Source organism: Hyposmocoma kahamanoa, unplaced genomic scaffold (assembly GCF_003589595.1).
Source record: "Hyposmocoma kahamanoa isolate Upper Pololo Valley unplaced genomic scaffold, ASM358959v1 63, whole genome shotgun sequence".
Lineage (NCBI taxonomy): Eukaryota > Metazoa > Arthropoda > Insecta > Lepidoptera > Cosmopterigidae > Hyposmocoma > Hyposmocoma kahamanoa.
The window spans coordinates 10,740,721-10,759,531 of record NW_020653851.1 but is presented as its reverse complement, the minus strand read 5'-3'; the positions used below and the strand labels follow the sequence as shown (position 1 = coordinate 10,759,531).

The 18,811-nt window shown below is 35.3% G+C and overlaps 1 pseudogene; it reads left to right on the top strand.

The window, feature by feature from the left end:
* Positions 1-10,678, top strand: part of LOC113229962 — a 36,277-nt pseudogene extending 25,599 nt beyond the window's left edge.
* Positions 10,679-18,811: the final 8,133 nt, after the last annotated feature.

The following is an 18,811-nucleotide window of genomic DNA, read 5'->3' as shown; positions in this document are numbered from 1 at the left end:
CACACCCACACCCACACCCACACCCACACCCACACCCACACCCACACTCACACTCACACGTGTATGTATATATATATATATATATATATATATATATATATATATATATATATACATACATATCTATATATTATAATGTGTGTGTGTGTAAATATAGTGTGTGTAAATGTAAGGCATGCTTCCCGATGTAGTGGAAATTAGATACTTATAATAGCGTTGTTGTATCTCGATCGTCTCTCTGTTAGATTCCTTTTTTTTGGAAGCTATGCCAAAGAGACGTATGTAGGGGAAGAAAATGCCAAACTTCTGTCGAATGTCCTGTACTATAAATAACGATAACTCTTGAGGGCAATACCCCGAATACTCAGACCAACTCAAAAATGTTCGTTTCTTAAATTCGCCCAAATCAGGAATCGAACCTCGTTATCAAGCGCTCATAGTGCTGTCGTTGTTCCACCGCAGAGCATGAGCACTCCTCGTAATCTGGGGGTCTACTCTCGACCTCCGTCTGACATCCGTCCGAAACAATTACTGTCAAATAAGTAATATTCGACAAAATTAAAAGACAAGTATCAAGTATGAAGCTTCATTCGCATCACGCGTCTTTTCATTTGGTCAAGTATTGCTTATTTGGCAGTAATTGTTTCGGACGGATGTCAGACGAATATCGTGAGTAGACCCTCTGAACCCAACCACGCGCCGCAGGCCGAGCCCGACCCCACAGCAGGTGGGATACAGGGTTCATCCATTTGTATATACATATATATTATTATTATGATTTAGCCATATTAAGTATAGCTTCTTGTTAGAAATAATCTTTTTGAAATATTGTCCGAAGATATGAGCAAAGGTTTTCTACAAATTCATTATTATTTAGTAACACAGTAATTCAGTAATTTTTTAATTTTTAGCAAATATATTAAAAAAAAATATATATTTTTTTACTTACAATAGACATTTGTGCATAGCTCATCGTCTCTGGAACAAGAAATAATAGGAAAGGCTTCCTATACTGGTTTTTAAAACCGTGGCTGAAAGAGGGATTATTGCTTAGTTACGGTATGTACTTAAAAAGTGATTCATATAGTTGCCCAGTACGAAAACAATTCTTTTTGTCATATCAGTATGACATGCTAATGTAGCCACCAACAAACGGGCCCAAAAGTCCAAGCTTCGGAGTAATGGGAGTTTTATGGAAGTGCATTATTAACATTGTCCGCCACGCTGACCCAGTGATGGCTTTACACGTTTTCCGAGGGTTGTGAACCTTCTTCAACGTGCAGGTCTCATCACAATGTTTTCTTTGAAAAGCTTATGGTAAATTTTAAATTTCAATTTCGCTTATAAATTTCCAAAAACTGAGAGGTGCGAGAGTTGATTGCGGATTCGAACTCACGGCCTTGAGAGGCCCTATGTAAAGACCGAACTTGTTGTGAAGATTTGTATATGCCATCTTTTTGTAAAATTATTAAGTTTCCTAAAAGATTTTTTATTCAAGAAATTTAGTTGCATACTTACAGCTTACCTTTATATCTCTTATATTTAATTAATTTATTAGGTAACAAGTGGTTGCATCGTCGCAAAATTCTAACACCATCGTTCCATTTCAATATTTTGAGATACTTTAGTAGAGTAATTGAGGAGAATAGCGAAAAACTCGTCGAGCTGTTGCAAACTGAAGTGGACAAACCGAAAACCGATTTAGCGTCGTTTATTACCGACTTCACTTTGAATTCTATTTGCGGTACGTACGGAGCAAAGACACGAAAATGTGTTAGAGCGAAGCAAATTATGATTAGAAAGCGTAATACAACCTTTTTTATGATTATTAGGGTGGCTTCATTCAGGACCTATGCATCCCCTCATCACTGATCCCCTCCCCTTTGGGAGGATACTTGATGATACTTGACCAAACTAATAACACGTGCGTCTGGCCATAAGCGACACGCCTGATCATAGCAGTTGCAGTGCCACTCAAAGCTTTAAATCACGATGCGCTGAGGGATACTACCACTGCGCCCGTCACCTCGAGATATAAGCTGGCAAGTCCCATGTGCCTGTAATTTTACTAGCATTTTCCAATTTACGGGTTATAATTTCTGTGTTTAGAATATTCCACAGTTTCTCTATCGCTATTTCACATTTTGATCGTCTTCATGCTAATTACCTCAGCAAAACATTTAACAGCTACATATAAAAACGATATTTTGAAATTACTTGAAACATTTGCAGAAACTTCAATGGGAATTAAATTGGACCCAGAAACTTCAATTGCCAGCCGCAGGTACAAAGAAGGCATACACACATTTGGCAAATCCATAGTATTTCGTGCCCAAAGAATATGGATGTATCCGAATTGGTTATTTTGTTGGACAGCGACAGGTCGGAAACAGCAGGAAACTATAGACCTCTTGAGTTTCTTCCGAGATAATGTAATAAATAAAAGAAGAGATACAAGCGATTTTCAAAATATATACATTGATGTGGAACAATATGACGATAATCAATATCTTGGAAAGAAACGGCTAGCAATGTTGGATTTATTGCTCCAAGCTGAGAAAGAAGGAACGATTGATGCCAAAGGAATCGGTGAAGAAGTGGACACTTTTATGTTTGAAGTGTGTACAATAACACTACACAATTTTAAGGACTTTGGTTTATTTTGTGTACTATTTTATTCGAGTAACTTCATAATTAGTTAAAAACTTTATTGGGTAATTTTCAGATTAATTGTTTCTACTTTATGTCGGTGGCAATTTTTGTTATTTTTAGTGTTCAAGTATATTATCGTGAAATATTAAATAATATTTCAGAATACCACACTCGAACGTTAAATAATATTTTATGATAACGTTTTAGAATATTTAAATAATACAAATTGCCACCGAAATTAGGTAGAGAAAACTAACCTGAAGATTACCCTACTAAAGGCTATACTTTACTGTTATATAGTACTTAATTGACTGTTTATTTTCAGGGTCATGACACTACAGCAACGGCTTTACAATTTACAGTAATGCTTTTTGCCAATCATCAAAAAGCACAGGTAAGTGAAATAAAATGGATTGAAACCAATTCAATAAACAGAAATAAAGTAATTTCTTACATTAATAGTATTAACGTAAAATAAATTTTGGAATTAAACGTTATCACCCCACTGCAGTCCAGACAAAAGCCTCGTCAAAGTCGCACCTCCAAATCTGATTTTCACATTTCGCCCGTTTGCCAGAACAACGTTTAAAACATCGAGATATTATAGATGACACGGTGTTCTGATGAACGGGCGATTTATGGGCATCAGCTAATACAATAAGTTTATTTGTAGCGTACCCGAATAATAATAAAAACGATATTCATTTGTTTTTTCTTACCATGATATTTTAGTCTTATTTTACTGCAATAATCAATTAAGTAACTTAGACATATAGAGTTCTTAGGGCGAATTCAAACTGGACGCTTGTAGTAGCGCTGCCGTGGCGCGCCACTTCTAATTTTCATATTAATAATCTAGTCTGCAAAAGAAGCGAACGCGAAAATTAGTAGTGGCGCGGCTTTAGCGCCACAGTCACGCCACTGCAGCGCTTTTACTATTACGTTCCGCGGTTGCTACTCATTACAAAATGAAATTATTGTATATAATTTGTGAGTTGGCTGTGACCAAGGAACCTGAAAAGAGCCCGAAACGTCTGCTTGTTTGAATAAACAAATATCCACGATTTAGATCCGAAAAACTAGTTTCAATTAAGTTTACTTAAAAACAACACACTAAATGTGGAGCTATACCTCGTTTTTCGTTATCTTAACTAGTATCTGATATTGTATTGTGTTTTTTATGCAGCTTGACTGGCGCAAGTAATACAAATAACTGTTGTTGCAGTTTCTTTCTAACTTTTGATTTTTGACACAATCAATTTAAATACCTATGTTTTTCATGTTTACCTATTAATTGAAGTCCGTTTTTAATATCAATGAAAACCATTTCATTTTTAATACTTGTGAAATACTCTATGGGTATGGCTTTGTAAAATATCGTAATAACATGACGGAACAAATGCATAACGTATTGTGATCGACATTCTAGGAAAAAGTCGTAAAAGAATGTGAAGAGATATTTGGTGCCTCAGAACGTTCACCTACTGTGACAGACTTGGGACAAATGAAGTATCTAGACGCCTGTATCAAGGAGTCTTTGCGGCTGTACCCACCGGTGCATTTTATTATGAGAACATTTGAAGAGCCTATGAAATTGAGTAAGTTAAAAAGTAATGATACCTTGTTTTCTTGTTCTTTCATTTGTGGGTTCTATCTTTGATGTCACCTATGTATTAAACATTTTGTACCCTTGGTATAATAAAGCTACAGGTGATCACACGTCAAAAGTGCTTTTATAACGTGAAAGTCGTAAAAATAATTCGAACTACATGAAACAAAGTACAATACAATAGTGTTGTAACTCAAAAATATGTGAAATTGATATTGAAATTGATTTTTAGCAACTGTAGAGCTCCTTGTGAAAGAGTTCGTCCAGGGAAGTACTGCCACCTTACCCATTTCTGCCGCCAAGCAGTAATGTTAGCATTATTGCGTTCCGGTTTAGAAGGGTAAGGGTGCTCGTGAAATTACAGGTACATGGGACTTGTCAAGTTATGTTTCAGGGTGACGGGCGTAGTGGCAGTGCCTCCAGATCTTTGCGATTTAAAGCTCTGAGTGGCACCGAAACTGTTATGGACAGGCGTGTAGGTTACCATCAGGCGCACGACTTGTTCGTCCCGTCACTTGATATTATAAAAAAAAGATTATACTGTTGCTGAGTGTAAAACTTTGATTCTCTGCAAGTCAATAAAATTGCTGTTAGAATATTGTAAGAAACAATTAAAAGAGATTTAGTAACCGAAAATGAGACACACTTTTTGTGAGCTAGTTCTAGATTAAGATGTCCTTATTCAAAAATATAAAATTGTTTTTTCAATTTTTTTAAATATTTTTGGCAAGTAGGAGATTGTTCAGATGTTTGTAATAAACTTTAATCTACAGATAATTTTAATAATCTTTGAAGGGAAGTGAGTAATTACTTTTTCATCGATTACCAAAAAATACACTTTTTGAGTTAGTTCATTTTTTTACACTATAAACAATGCGATATGTGAAATTTTATAACTCTTCTATTCAATCAATAGTTATTGGCTAATTTCGTTGGTAAAATATTTAAACATCTCCCGAAAAGTTGTCTTTTTGTATGAAGCGTTATTACACGAAGGGTGCGATTTCGTGTTGATGTAGGTAGCGCCTGATCAAAGGAATAGTCACTTTAAATTTAAAAAATTTGGCTTATCAATGTTATTTGTTCAGGTCATACTTCCAGTACAACTGTGTTTACTCATAGTTATTCTATACAAAATGTAAGGTCGAGTGCCAGATTTATGATATTTTTAGAAAGAAAGAAAAAAAATCATTTATCGGATTGTCACAAAAGATACCACGCAAGAAAAAACAAAATAAAGCGTAAAAGAAGAAAAAAATTCAAGGCTCAAATAAATAATTATAAAACAAAATCACAAACAAAACAAGAAATAAATAAAAATTAAAACACAGATTATTCATATAAACAATGAAACCTAGTATATAGATACTTTGTGTCAGCTGGGTAACAAAAGTATACCATACAGTATTACGCTGCTAGGTAATCTGTGGTATGGCCTTTATTCTAAAATACTCGTACACAGAAAAAAAAGGATTTCTACTAATAAGAAAGAGCAATTTCTCAAAATATTTGCTAATTCTGAAAAAATATTTATTAAAAGCATTGACTTACAATTATATGGGCGTCGGGTCCGTGCTAAAAAGTGTCCGAACTTATAGGGCGTTAAAATCCTATACAGAGCGTCATTCACGCTTTAGTCTTCGTTTGTTCGACTGACAGCGAAGCAAGCAAAATTAGACAGTACTGCGATGACATTACAATTTAAATTCAACGCTTTAGCTTTTTCATGTTCCTTTACATGTCACTACGTTTAAATAGGTTGACTTGGGACATTTTTTTCGTGGTTTTTGTATTATACCCGTCGTCCATTTATTTGTAAGTCAATGATTAAAAGTAATAAAATATTGTCATTACAAAAATACTGCTTATCTTTTTCTAATACAATTTTACTCTTAACTTTATTCTAACTTTTAGACAAATACGTTCACTTCAAGATTCTATTTCATTTCTAATCAATTAATTGGACACATTGGACATTACTTACATCAAGAAATGTTTACATCTTACATCAAATTTAAATAATCTTAAATGAATTCAAAATTTCTTGGGTGTATTTTAAGAAAATATATTCTTAAACAAAAAAAGAAGTAGTTTGCTATTCACATTAATATTCTAAATTCTAGAGCATATTCTTAAAGCAACATTTCGTTGCGTTTTCAGTCAATGTTGTCGTGACATGTCGCCGAAGGCGCACGCGGTAACGATTAGTTTTACTTGTGCTTGTAATCATAAAAATCATAAACAGTCATTTATCCAAAGTAACAAAATTAAAATACGTAGTATCTCTAGTTTGTTAGGGTGTTATTTATAGTCATAATTTAAGAAATTTGGTTTCAGCATGAAATCAAACTACACTTTTAACAAGCACAACCTTAACATGCAGTTAGTTCCATCATGCCACTGCTAGATGGCATTAGTTGTACTCTGAAACGCGCTATCGCTTTGTTAACTTCAATAGTATAAAGTCATCTCATATACTTGGAATTATTAGTGCATTCTGCCGCTGTAGCAATTATGTGGCATTGAACGGTACTCAAGTATTTGAGAAGATTCCGTCTGGCTACTTTAAGGTTTGGCACTGAACTGTGTACTTCCAAGCCAGTGAGACATACTGTTGGGTCCTTAACCGTGAAAATATTTACTCTTTTTGATATTAGAAAACATAAATCTTCAGTCAAGTAATTAAGTAGCTCTCAATTTCTCATTCTTTTTTTTCATATCAAAATCGGACATTTCTAATAACTTATAAATATTTTGTTGAATCTAGAGTGGCTTTCTGACTTGAAGTAAATTAATTTGCTCTTGGATTAAATATTTCTGTCTTATACATATAACTAAAGTACACTTTTGAGACGTTTTTTTACTATTATCAAGTAATTATTCTCTAGCGTCTATAGGGAGTGGATCGTTTTGTTGGATTTAATAAATTTGTCTTCATAAAAAGAATTTTGTCTTTTTCTAAGTAATCTGTTTTTACCGTGTACCATTACAAATCGGCCATTCTCACATTCGGAGTTCTCAGCCTTAGCCGTTGTTTTTTCATACCCAATAACATTGGAATATGAATAACTTTAAGCTTAACTATCAATATGTCTAACTGGCATTAGAATAGACAAAGTAGTTTTCGAGTTATTAAGACACAAATATTTTATGGGAACGATAATTAAATCTAATTTAAATGGCCATGGATACGGCAATTAGAAAGTTCAAATTTTCTTAAGAAAACTTAAAAGCAAATTTTATAAATAACCACTAACAACATATAAATAACTTTGATTTTAATTTGACAATGGCTACGGTAATTAGGCTGAGGACACCGAAATCGCTACGGTAATTAGGCTGAGAACACCGAATGTGAGAATGGCCGAAATACCAACAGAGAACTACAACATTCCTGCCGGCACTGAATGTGCCATCCTGACTTACGACTTGCATCGTCGAGACGACCAGTTTCTGCTACCACTAGAGTTCATTCCGGAGCGATTTCTTATCGCGCCCACGTGGCATCCTTATTCTTACATTCCATTTAGTGCTGGACCACGAAATTGTATCGGTGAGTGCTGTAAGGTATATTAAGTACAATAGCAGTAAAGTTCTTGTGAAAGAGTTCATCCAGGAAAGTAGGTACTACCACCTTACCTATTTTTGCTGCCAAGCAGTAATATGAGCATTATTGCGTTCCGGTTTTGTAGGGTAAGGGTGCTGGTGAATATGGAACTTATCAACTTATGTCTCAGGGTAACAGACGCAGTGGCAATACTCCTCAGATCTTTGCGATTTAAATGTCTGAGTGGCACTGGAACTGCTATGGACAGGCGTGTCACTTATCACGAGCCGCATGACTTGTTCGTCTCGGCACTTAGTATTACAAAAAAATGTAAAGTCCGCCACAAAACCCCCATCAAGTTACAAGAGTCACGTTGCCCGGCGTGTACCTGATAATGGACACGAAGACTTTTGCGTCTTGTAACTGGGCGCCAGGGCGCTACCTGTTTTGTTCTCTCCATCACGAGAAAAATAATAGGAATGAATTTAAAAACGTACCAATAGACACGGACATTTCACATTCAAAATTGAATAAGAATTAGACAACTGCCAATATTATTATGTTTTATTTTTTAACGTCTAAAGGACTATCCACACGCATCAGAGCCGTGCCCGGGACGTGGACGGGGCGTGCTAGTTTGTATGAACTGCAGGCCCGTCCCGGCGCCGGCCCGGACACGGACATGTGTGAACGAGTTTATATAAAATATACGCTACGATATTGTTTTGAGCCCCTGACTACTTTAATTTGTCTCAAAATTTATGAATACACGCGGTATCTACATGTAAACATGGTAGGTATTCGACAATGCTGCAAACAATTATTCAAAATCCACAAATAAGAGGTAGAACCGAACTCCTTTACAGCTATGAATAATTATTTTTTAGCTTTTTAATTTTAAATTCAAATGAAATTTTTTACTTGGCAGGTCAAAAGTTCGCAATGATGGAGTTAAAAATAGCTTTATCAGCTATACTGCGTCGTTACCGTCTATTGCCAGTCACCAAGGTTGAGGATATCATACTTACCACAGACTTTATTCTTAGACCTAACCATCCTATTTATGTTAAGTTGGAAAATCGAGCCTAACATCGAGAATCTGCACACATTCTTCCAAACAATTAATTTTATAAGAATAAGTGTCATGTAAAGTTTGTACCCAGCACAGTACAATGAGAAAAGCGCTAAACGCCCAATGTAACATTAAAATGTGTTAGATATAATTACACGCTCGAGGCCCGAGAAAGTATGCACTCAGTTTTGTATGAAAAAAGTATTTTTCAAGATACGCTATGCAGAATATATTGCGGTAAATTTTAATGCTTTATTTTCATTATAATGTACAATGGGCGTAGGAATAATATTGTCTGGGTCTAACTCACTTCACATATTATTTACATTTTGATGTGGGGGCCATGAGAGGATAATACTTTATATGTATATTAAGTTAGGAATTCCTCTATTCGAAAATTTGACACACTAAGTACTCGTAATCATTGTATATTAAAAATAGATTGGCTATAGTATCCATGCATTAATTTGTTATCTATGCATTAAGTTCCTTGTGTAAGTAGGTAGGAATTTTAATAGGTTATTCTGATATTTTACTTGTTCATAAGTATGTATTTGTGTATTCTTACTATATTCATATATTCATAAAAACGGGTTAAAAGACTGTGTGAATAACTAACTACAGTCCCATTTCAATATTACCAGCTTTGTCAAAAATATTAGAAAGACTTTTAAATTGCAGGTTCATTAATTACTTAGAAGAACTTAGTTTCTCTCGGTATCATAATATGATTTCCGTTCAAAAATACACGACCGACCGACCAACCAGGCACGCAGTCACGACCTTACGGACTTAGTTGTAAAAAATATTAATGAACATAAGAGAGTACTTGGCTTATTTTTTGGATTAGCTAAAGCCTTTCACAGTCTCTATAGCCTTATTGATTTCTAAACTTGAGGGATTAGATATTAGAGGTCTACAATTGGCAACTTTTAAAAATTATTTAACCGATCGTAGACAGTGTGTTAAGATTGATTCCTGGACTAGTGAAGAGCTCTCAATTGAGTACGGTGGTCCACATGATAGTATTCTTGGCCCCACACTCTTTCTCATATATATAAATAACTTTCGCTGCCTTATGGAAAAATCTTTACATATGCAGATGACACCGCTCGGATCTTCTATGGTAATTCCTGGGATGAAGTTTTTCGACATACCTACTCAAAAAGGCTTTAATGTTGTACTCAACTGGCTGAATAAGAATATACTTACCTTAAATGTTGACAAAACAAAGTACATTGCATTAACTGTGACCAACGCCACACAAACAAACCGCGACTTCTATTCAGTCTTTGCCCATTCTGTCTTTGCCCATTGCTTGAGACCTGAAATACCCGGTTGTTTTTGTCTCAGTATAGATAGGATAAATATTATTAAATATCTAAGGGTCCTCCTTGATTCTAATCTATCCTTTAAGGCACACATTGACGCAGTAAGCTCTAGAATATGTAAGCTGATATTTGTCTTCAATAACCTACGTCATATAGTGGATGCAGAAACACTTCCTTAAGTGCCGGGTATTATCAGTACGCCAAATTTTCGTACTGCACAGTGTTCTTAAAGCCCTTAAAGGATATAACCCCTTGCTGGTGAAAGAAAAACGCCGCTTTGATAATTGTCCAAAATCTATGTTAGCCTTAGCCTCGCCAGGCGCGTCGACGATTTTGGTGTTGGTGTAGTTGAAAAACAGGACGCGACGCGACGCTTCCACTCTGCGCCAGTGTGAGTTGCGCCTTAGAGCAATCCTATTTATGCCTGTAAGTTGGATTGCCTGTCAAATTCGTACTTATGACCTCACAAAAATAATTCACTTTCCATGCAATTTACGTTCCCCATTCGAAATCCGTTCACCTTTTCTTTCATAGAAAAATTGTATTATAACGTGTGGCGGTCTCATCTGTAAAAATAAGCATCATCTGTAAATTTTAGATTTTGTTACAATTTGAAGAAAATTCGTTTAAGTTTTATTGTATTTTCAGTTTCATAATTATTTGTTCTCTTTTTAGGCCACATAGCCAATCGTCAATAAATAAATACTATTAACTATTGACCGTTTCTTGAAAATTTTAGTTCGAGTTTCCAATCTTTAAAGTATTGTTGATAAATTATTGATATGAATGTTATAGCAATTTTTAAATGAAATTCTAATCGTTTAAATAACTTTAATGAATTAGCGAAAATCGTAAAATAACTTTTAAATTTGACTTTATTGCAATCAATGAAAATGTACGAATTCAAGATACGTTCCAATTATGTTATCAAATTACAAACTCACCATATTCATTTTAATGATAATGAAATGACATAATTTTGTCGTTCGACAATTTGTAAAATATGATTCAATAGTTGCCGATATTACAAAACAAAGCAATAAGTATAATCAATAATAAAATTAATAAAAATATATAATTATTCTCAATTTGAACACAATCGGTTAATAGTGCTTGAACGCTCCCAGGATAGTACTTCTGCCTATTTCTTTCATTTTATTTAATATGTAACAGCCAGAGACGAAATTATCGTTTAAAAAGTAAAACTCATCCCCCTGTCACGCCATTCCCGTTCAACTTTGTGTAGGTCATGATACGAGTTTAAGCAATTAAGTTTTACCACGTCAAGTGAATTGCATGCAACTTGGCTCGTTGCTTATAAGCTGATAGTAGGCTCCCAGGTTTAGTTACCTAGTATGGATTCGACTCCAATCTCTCACTTAAGATAGTTAATTTGCAGTTTATTTGAAATAATAACCAATCTGGAATTATGCAACCTTCCTTTTTATTTTATTTATTTATTTGTATAATAATAATAATAATAATAAATCTTTATTGTTTCTCTCACAAAGTCTTAGTATAAATACAAAAACAGTGCTTAATTATCTAAATAGTACAATATTTAAGTCTGTGTGAGAGACTGGCATCCGTACTAGGAGACCTGTATTACAGATCACCAGCCCCTCCACACTCCGGACCAAAGACAAGTACAGCTTACTTATACTTAGATAGTTACATCAAGAAATGACTTATTAATAGACTTAAGGCGCGAGGGTGTGTGTATGTGTGTGAAGGTGTGTGCGTGCGTGCGTGTGTGTATGTGTATGTGTATTTGCGTGTGCGTGTGTGTGTTCTGTGTGTGACAGAGAGTGTGATTGACTATGCAAGGTGTATACAAAACCCAACTTACCAAAATAATGAAATAACGATATTAATTTAGTATTAGGTACTCATTTTAAACACTCAATTTATTTTAAGTTGGAACAATTAAGAGATTTTCAGTTTCATCATAACTTAGATTTTTAAGCCAACTAGTGACAACTGTTTTACAGTTGAATTTAGTGAGCGAGTATATTTTAGTTGTTTTATTTATTTTATTATATAAATACCCTCCTAGAAAACCGAAGAATCTATTCGAAAAAGCTGTGGTCCAGCGAGTAGAAGAATGACATACTTTATATTTCAAACGTTTGTTATTATGGAGCGAAGGATCATAGTTCAGATCAACGTGTTGTTTTAATACAGTGTGCAGGACAAATAGTTGACGCACAGACAAGACATCACAAAGGGAATAAAGGTCTGAAGTAGGGAACATAAAGGGCAAAGACCGACTCACTTTCAGGACAGCTCGCTGAGCTCTTTCAACCTTTATTAAAGAAGATTTAGGTACTCCACCCCAAGCAGTGATGCAGTACGTTAGAACGGATTGGCATAACGCCAAGTACACCATATTAATGACACGGTTATCTGCGATGTGCCTAAGATTTTTAAAGATATATATTAGTTTACGTGTCCTAGCTGAAAGTAAGTCTATATGCATATTGAAACTCAAGGTGTTATCTATCATTACACCAAGATATTTGATATGGGAAGCTAACGTAAGACTGGGACAGAAGCACGTCGGGTCGCCGAGACAGGTATGGGCTAAGATGGTGTAGTCGTCATGAGTGGTCCATGGGATATTTTTAATTGAGAATGGAATATATTTGGTTTTTTCTACATTTAATGTTAGCCCATTGTTTTTGAGCCAAGAATAGACTAAGTTGAAACCGCTTTGAGTATCGGCGTACACTTCATGCCAAGTATCGCCATGAAAAATTAAGGCCGTATCATCGGCAAACGTCACAATCCTACCATTTCGGAGCTGGAGATTGCAGAGGTCGTTAATGTAGGCGAGGAACAGTGTGGGGCCTAAAACACTGCCTTGCGGCACGCCGTAAGTTATGGTCAGATCGCCACTAGTTACCTCCCCGACCCTAACCCTCTGCCTCCTATCCGTCAAGTAACCGGTAAACAGCCGAAGCTGAGTATGCAAGTATGCAAGTTACAAAGACCGATAAATACTTACCTTATAGATTATCATACATAATAATAAAAACACATTAGTGTTTTTGACTAATTATTATTTACACGTATTGTCTGTGACGTGTGACGCAACGTGGGTGTCCGATAGCCGGCCTTGGAAACATTGGTACATGACCAAACGGCTAAAACTTATCCTTCATGAAAGTCGATATATGTTGAGTTGGTACTCTCACCACAAATGAATTAAAATTTACATTGTGGCGGGACCCCAACTGCTCGACGCTCAGGGTAGCATTGGCCTTTTGTGAGAGTGATTAAATATCTTATTATTCTCGACCTTATAATGATTATTTTTGTTTTTTATTCAATAAGAAATGAAATATAAGACAACTGATATTTATTTTTCTTTCTTACCCTCCTTCCATTTTAGTTTTGAAACTATGGGAAAAATAGGTGTAAATATTTTTTGGTTAAATATTCTTGGAATAATGCAAATCTATTATTACAGCCACATCTAAGTAAATAGGCAATTTATTTAGATTTCTGTGCTCTCGCCCCTCAAAAAATGGCAGAAAGTTTTGATTGAGGAATAAAGCTCGTACACGCGCGATCAATCTCGTAGCGTCTCCCCGTATTATATGCTCTAAGTCAGCCTTTCCCAAAGTGGGCGATAACGCCCCCTTGTAAAGTTCCCCTGCCAGATGATTACTGTCGCAGACACCAGTTTTGTTTCAGAGAGCACATGGTGTCTGCGACAGTAACCATCTGGCAGGGGAACTTCAGCATATAAAGCAAGTCCTACATGCGAATAAGTTGAAGATTCCACGCCAATTCCGCAGGCCCCGTGTGAAACCACCAACAGTCGAGCGAAGCCCTGCAATTTTACCTTACGTGAGAGGTGTTACAGACAAGATCGGAAGAGTCCTCAGGCGTGCATCTTTCAAGACCTATTTCAAGCCCCTGAGGAAGATGTCTCAGTTCCTGAGACCCGTGAAATGTAACATCCCCTTACAGGATGCAGGAGTTTACAAGCTTGACTGTGAGTGCGGTCTCTCTTATATTGGACAAACAAAGCGAAGTATTTTTACCCGCGTCAAAGAACATATAGCTGATGTCAAACACCGTCGCGTAAACATGTCTGCAGTCTGCGAGCATGTCATGGATAAACCTACACGTTCAATGAAGTTTGACAAACCCCAGGTCCTTAAAAGAAGTCCGTTATCTACTCAGGATACTGCGAGAGGCCATTGAAATTAAAAACATCCTAATTTCAACAGGGAAGATGGTTTCTCCGTACCACCAGTTTGAGATCCAGTATTTCCTCTAATGAAAAATCCCAAACAGACATAAGACTGTAGTACTAATTAATATGTTTTAGTTTATTCTAATTTCTATTATTAATTAATAATAAATTAAACTTAATAAAAATTCATTCAATAAAATAATTTGTACTTAATGTAGCGTAAATTGAAATGTTTTCTTCGTCAAATTAAAAATAAGGTATTTAATGAATAACTATTGCAACTATAGTGAAAAAATAGGGTGGTTTGCATTAATATTAGACATAACTGGTTGAAGACTGTACCACCTCAGTCAACCGTGACCATGGGACCTGTAATGGGCCCGAAACGTCGGTTTGTTTGAAAAAACAAATATACGCGATTCAAATCCGGAAAAATAGTTTCATTTCCTATAGATAAGCAGTACTTAAGTTCAACACTTACTTACGTATTTCTCAAAACAAAACAATGTCGGAAGTAAAAAAGAAGAGACGACGGCAATACTGTGCGGAATATATTAAATTCGGATTCATTGAAAATCCCACAAACCCATCGTCGCCTTTGTGCCTTCTAAGTATGAAAACATTTTTGAATGAAGCAATGAAGCCTTCAAGACTGCAAGATCATTTGAATAAAATGCGTCCAGATAAGAAAGACAAGAATGTACCATATTTTCAAGACCTAGAGAAGAGGCGTAATACTCAGCCAAATGTAGCAAAAGTCTTTTCGGCGGCTGCTAAGCAAGATGACGCACTTCGAGCTTCGTACAATATCTCTTTGTTAATTGCTCACAAAGGTAAACCACACAACATCGGAGAAGAGTTAATTTTGCCAGCAATAAAGGAAGTAATAACTTCTGTGCTTCATGAACCAGCCGCAGATATTATTCGAAAAATTCCTTTGAGAAATAATTCTGTGCAAAGATGAATTGATGAAATGGCTGAAAACATTGAAGAATTATTGTGCAACCATCTGAGGACTAGTCAATTCTCAATCCAGCTCGATGAGTCCACTTTACCAACTAATGAAGCATTATTGCTGTCCTACGTGAGGTTTGTTAAAAATGAGAAAATATGTGAAGATCTATTGTTTGCTAGAAATTTAGAGACCGTTACAAAAGGCGAAACCATATTCAATTATTGGAAAAGTTTTGTGATGAGAAAGATTTCCTTGAAAAATATATCAGTTGCTACGGATGGCGCTCCGGCTATGACAAGGTGCCATAAGGACTTCATAGCGTACTTAAAAAATAAAATTCCAGATGTCGTTGCTGTACATTGCGTTATTCATAGACAACATTTAATTAAAACAAAAAATATCGTTGCTGCTTTCCCATCCAAACTTCTTCCACACAAAAAGAATATGGGCAGATGTGAGTTTCACAAGTTTTCGAGTTTATCAGTATCCTGCAGTAACGACGACTTGTTTGCCTACTGCCAACATTTGGAAAACCTCCACATTGACTTCACCGAACGTTACCAAGACATTTTGATCTTGGAAATACCAGACTGGGTGTTCGATCCGTTTTCAAATGTCGACACAGTAATATCACCTCAGCTGGAAGAAGAACTTATAGAATTGACAACGAACGAGGAAATAAAAATCAAGTTCAAAAATGGCTACCAAGAATTTTGGCTACAAAAACCGATCCCGCAATTGTACCCTGGATGGTGGTCATCGTTCAACGATTCTTGATAGTATTCCCATCGTCATATTTGTGTGAACTTGGTTTTAGTGCTGTGACAACGCTGCTTACTAAAAAGAGAAATCGTTTGCATGCTACCGAACGTGGTGACTTGCGGCTGTTCTTGAGTAAATTGGAACCTGATATCAACAAACTTATTAAACAGCATCAGATTCATCCTTCACATTAGTTTTTATATTAGAATAGATCGTGTTTGTTTTATTTTGAATAAAAGATACTCTGTCTGAATACTATAAAGTTGCGTTTCAATAATCATTCTCATTGGTAGGTGTAGCTCGTAAGAGTTAACTTGAGACCTGAGCGTTGTTGTGTACTACCTACTGCGTTCAGGTCTCAAGTTAATTCTTGCGGGTTATAGTAAAAGTCTCCTTTAGAATGAATGTCTAATCTCCGCTAATACAGCTCACAATAATTAATTTAATTTGAAGTTATAGTGGTTTTTAAGTGGGTGAAAAAATGGGGGCGCTAAAAATAATTTATTCTCAAAGTGGGCATTAGACAAAATAAGTTCGGGAACCCCCGCTCTAAGTATTGCAGGTACTAATACAAAGATTAAAAAAAAAGAAAATCTATGACAACTTAAACCAACCAAGCACTATTTCAATTGCTATTCTAAGTATTTTGATCTTTGAATCGTGATTGTCTTGTGGCTTAGAGTATATGTGGCCTAAATTTAAATGTCTACTTCCATATATTAAACATGTACAACGTGATAAGTAATGGTTATTTATTAATTAGGATCTTTCATTTGTCTGGCTTATAATTTTAATTTCAAGTATTTTTTAAAAAGTCTTAAGACGAATCAACATTAACCCTAGATTACGAACCTTCGTCGAACCAACGACGCGGGTTCGAAAAAAGCGTGGTAAATTTTGCGCGCGTGGTCATTTTCTTTTCTACTTCCGGCTAATCTCCGTCAACCCGTTGCCCGTGCGACTGATGGTAGTGCTTTTTGGGTTGGAAGTCTGTGTGCACCGTACCAGCAACCATGACTCGTCGCATCGACGATGGTTTGTAGTAACGGAACATTTTATACTATTGTGTTTTCACATTTTTTTTAAAGATATTACATACAGTGGTATTTATTAATTGTTATTATATATACGACACGTCACTTACTAATACAAGACTATAGTGTTGAGGAATAGTCCTCTGGGAGTGAGAGGGAAGACCAATATGAAGCTAATCCAGCTTATGAAACGGATGGTGAGGCAAGAGTTTCTTCTTTGAACCACCAATTACTTCCAGGTCAAGATGTCCCAACAAGTAATATAATTATAATAACAAATAATACATCTTCATTATCTTCAATTGAAGACTCGATACCAAGCACTTCAACACAGACCTTGGACTAGACGTGTGCCCTTGCTTCTTGCCATCAACGACGTAACCAGACGTAACGTCAAAAACTCGGCGATGGCCTTTGCAGTACAATTTTTATAGAATTCTCAACATTGCATTCATAAATAATTATGTTATTGCAAAGGAAAAGGCCTTTGTATAGATGTCAATATTTAAAAAGGGGAGTCACACATGCAAAAATAGATTAACAATATCAACCCTTGGAGGCTCTGCATGACTCAATTACATACATTTTGAAAATACCAGGAAGTAGTTGTAATAGTAGTTCTACTGATGAGTAGATGCATTGTATTCCTAAACTAAAGAAGATGAAAATCTGTGCGATGTGTCCCTTTGCAAAGCGAAAAGCAGTTGCACTAAACACAAAAAATTGTTGTGTTGTGAACGCAAACTTCAAGTATGTCACAAATGTTTTAATTCCCAGATTTGCATTAAAATTGTTTGTTGTTTAGTTCATTTGTTTTGTTAATTTTGATAATTTAAGTTTTTTTAAAGCATTGTCTTTATACATTTAATATGTAAGCAATTTTAATATTTCATAAATGTAGATTTTACATGAAAACTATAATCTCATATAACAGACTGTTTCTAACGAATATGTTGCATAATAATGATAAAAGCATAATAATATATTGGGACATAATTGTTATTAAAAATAAACACAAAAAAATATACATATTTTATTTCACAAAACCTGTGAAATCCGTTTTTTTATAAGCGTAGTTGAAACGACGAAGGTTCGTAATAAGCGTTGAAAAATCATTAAGACTGTGATTCATATAATGTAAAGTTTGCAAACGTACATTTCGTAAGTCAACTGTGACATAGAATCTGGTCTGATTGATCTTTTTTTCTTCATTTCAACTAGTAAACTAATACTGTCGTCACTTACAGCAATATTACAACTCATACATTTACTTCCCAAGTGTGTACTTGGCTGTTATTAAATAACAGTCTTAGTCACTTTTTAAAATTTAACAAGTGACTAAGATTTCAATTTCTAAAAGGCTACGAGTAAACCGACAACCTACATACTTGTAATAGTTTCAGTCCACGTTTATAAAATACACGTTAAGTACGCCACAAAAAGGATAAATCCTAGGTAATCACTAAAATTTTTATAAATTTCCCTTCAATCCGAGTATTTTTGAATCAAATCATTTTTATCAAATTTGTTTAATTACAAAAAAAAAATTAAAAATACAAAAATAAACTTTGCAACAACACATGGCTTTACAAGCCAGGTTGTAATCACACAGGTTATCACCACACAGATAAGTAGTATAGTA